Source organism: Pinus tabuliformis, chromosome 9 (genome assembly GCF_031772625.1).
Source record: "Pinus tabuliformis cultivar Carrire ecotype Pingquan chromosome 9, CPIR1, whole genome shotgun sequence".
Classification (NCBI taxonomy): domain Eukaryota; kingdom Viridiplantae; phylum Streptophyta; class Pinopsida; order Pinales; family Pinaceae; genus Pinus; species Pinus tabuliformis.
In genome coordinates, this window is record NC_142307.1 from 198,599,360 (window position 1) to 198,602,877 (window position 3,518).

Sequence of the window (3,518 nt, forward strand, 5' to 3'; positions counted from 1 at the left end):
AAAGTTATTCAACGGAGGGACATCCACTTGTATCTAAAATGAAACAAACATATACCATTCTTTGGTTTCCTCATGTTTCTAATGAAATGTATGTATGGGTAGTTGCTTCTAATCTTGAAAATAATTAAAATGTATAAAAAAAATTCCAAAAAGAATTTTCAATTTTCAATTTACATAATGAACAAAACAAAGTTAAATAAGTAATTCCAACTCAAATAAAATGAAATTAGATACAAAATAAGGTGAAATGAAGCATCATAGAGTTATTGCCAATGGAGTCCCCAATTCAACTATAAGAAATAATTTCTAGTGATTAGAATTAGGTCACCTATAGAAGTGATAAAATCAATATTATGTTACACTTTGTTTAGATAAGGTCATAAATACTTTGAGGTTTTACAGAAGCCTACACAAAAGCAACATATAATACTTGTGAAACCATTTAAAACATAAAATATCAATGAAATAAAACAAGAAAACTTGTAACTAAATATTCTTAACTTGTATCAAGTGGTTAATTATTCCTCAAATCATATTATTAATAATTGATAATGAAATAAATTGCAACATAATTTGCCCATAATATATTAATTTAAATGTAAAATAATAATTAATAAATAATATTTAATGCACTAATAACACCTTCTTCATTAAAATCCGCATTCTTCTTATTTAGATTATTTATAAACATTAACTTTTTTCCAAACCCCTTCCTAGGATGGAAAACTAAAAATAAAAAATTTAAAATTCAACTCAAGTAAAAAATAGTCAATACACGAGAAAATATATATATATATATATATATTCATAAAATTTAAATCAAATTTGTAAAACAATGATCCAATATAAAATTACTAAAATGCTTGTTAGCGATTTTCAACATTTACACCTAATTTATACTATACAAATTGGTTAAATTAACAACATGAACTAACATTTAATCTGTGTTGAAGAGCACACAATTAATTAATGTGCATCCATTATTTGTTACTCTGTGTGAAAATACTTTTCTTTAAATGAAAAATAAAGATAGATATTTAGGTGTCTTTAAAAAGTTAATTTAGATAATATTAAGTAAAAATAAACCGTTTTAATTGTTAGTGATCTAAACAAATTATGTAATAAATTAGGAAAACAAATCTCTGAATTAAAATAATTTAAATTTTAGAGTTAAATTAAATTTAAAAATAAAACACATGTTAAAAACCTTTAAATAAAATAAATAATAACCCATCTTCATTTATAATATGCAAATCAATAATTTTAATCTCAATCTTTTTATTATATCCTTACCACTAAAATTATTCTTCTGGAAGTGAAAACCCTCTCTTCCCTATACAACTACTTAAAATTTATTAAAAGCCCAATACCAAGAAGGCTATAAAATTATTGGAAGCTAAATATCAATCAGGATATATACAGTGATGTGTGGTGTGGCGGCTGAGTTTGTTGGGTGAAACTCACGAGGTCAGGGTTCTAAATGTACTGTTAAACTCTGGTCGTGTCTTTAAAACCTAGTGTAGGGAATTCATTTTTGGTTTGAAATTTCATATTATTTTTATTGGCAATTTTTTGGGGAAGTTTATTTGTAAAGTGTTTTTGAAACGGTTTTTGTTTAAGAGTTTATTTTTTTAAATTTAAAGAAATAAATTTACAATTTAAGAGATAAATAATTACGTCGTAAGGCGTTTCCCTTTGGGAAGAACTCCCTTATATGCCACCGTGTCTTATTTTCGACCATTGATCTGATGTGTTAGACTATTAAAAGAAATTGTGTCGTTGGATCAGATCATTATAGTTGGAATTTTAATCAGCGCTGGTTGAACTCCCTGTTTATCTCATGCTGGAGAGATTACCCGCGGGAAGGGGCGCAACATCGACAGCGGTATCATAACTGGCTAGGATTGCATCCGCCGCAGATAAGGAACCCAAATCGGCAGCGGTGATAACTCCATTATGCATATCCATGGGATACGGGGCATATCCATGCGGTTATTAACTCCCGGCATATCCATGAGTTTATTAACTGCCAAGCAGCTGTAACGGTAAAGAAACCACACAATAAGTAAAGGAGGGCTTCAGTAGACCAGCAATGGTGGTGATAGAGGAAGACTTTGTAAGCCACCTGCTAATAACTATGGAGGCTCCTTTTCCTGTGTATGGAACAAAGGCTCCATTTTTGCAAGGATTATCTTTAGATTGGCTTAGAAATCGCTCTAAATGGGCTGTGATCAGTAATGGCTCGGCTATTGATTCATGGAACTCTCCATGTAACTATCTTCGAGGCAGATTCACTGAGTGATCCTGGTTGAGTGACGGGAGGAGCTCCCAAGTCCTTCAGAAAGGTAAAAAATGGCGTAATTTGAGTTCTAAGATATAGAACGATCGAATCCTCTGTGATTCATTTTGTCTTTTTTTTGTCTTTTTTTTATTATTGTTTGTGTCTATGGTTACAGTTCATTCAAGACATTGAGGGGCATTCAAGAGACTATGGGGTTTGGAAAAGGAGCTAACAGACTGTACGCGACCATCGATCTGGAGAAAGCTCTAGTGGGTTGAACTCGGTCTAGAGAAAGCTCTAGTGGGTTGAACTCAGATCCTTGACGAACCCAAAAACCCACGATGGTATGATTCCTTTCACATTTACTGTGCTAACCAAGCTGGCAATGTAGGAGTTCTCTTTCATGCACATGGGACTGTTGAATCTCTACTGCACTTTAAATACTTGGATGCTTGTATTTTCTTTCATCCTCTTTCTGATGAAGATATTTGGCAATGGCAATGGCAGATCAGGATAAGCCAGAGACCCCATCTAATAAGCTTTGCAGGTTCTCCAAGATGCAACAATACAAAATCCATTCGTTCCGTCCTCATTGAACAGTGTTAGGCAAACCAAAGAGTTGCAATTTTTTGAACTGCAATTCCTACGTTTGCCTAGGTCCCAAAAACAAAGTGAAGCTCTTCATGCAATCCGAATTCTACCTTCAGCCTCCTGGTGATAGCCCTACTCGGAGATCCCTGTTCGATTCTCTTAAAGTTGGGTGCATTCATGTGTTGTTCAATCCCTTTACAGCATATTATAAGTATCCATGGCATCTTCAGTTTACATAGCAGAAGAGACAGTTGAAGAAAATAATATAAATGTGATAGAGGCTCTTCAGAAAATCCCCAAGGAACAGAGGAAGGAAATGAGAAAGACCATAATCCAGGAAATTATACCTGCTATTCAAGATTTAAGGTTTTCCAGGATGCATTTATGATTTCTTTGAATAATATTCTCTGGAAAAAACTAATCCCTCCAAGGATGAAGCCATTTGAATCCATGATGCATTCCATTATGGAGGGGACAATGCATTTGAGTTGAGTACAAGTTTTGAACTTTACAGACAACTAAGCTCTTGTAATAAATTGTTTTGAATTGAGGATACATGAACAATCAGACGTTCATGGTTTTTGTAATTGCAAATAAAGGCATTGAAATGTGTCAGGCAATTGTTATAGGTGCTATCTCCAAGATT

The 3,518-nt window shown here is 32.8% G+C and overlaps 1 long non-coding RNA gene across 1 annotated transcript; it reads left to right on the top strand.

Moving 5' to 3' along the window:
• Positions 1–2,054: 2,054 nt before the first annotated feature.
• On the top strand, positions 2,055–3,268 carry LOC149147831 (uncharacterized). The gene is made up of 3 exons (XR_016263160.1): positions 2,055–2,345; positions 2,457–2,625; positions 2,789–3,268. It is a non-coding gene; the product is annotated as an uncharacterized LOC149147831 (long non-coding RNA).
• The last annotated feature ends 250 nt before the right edge of the window (positions 3,269–3,518 follow it).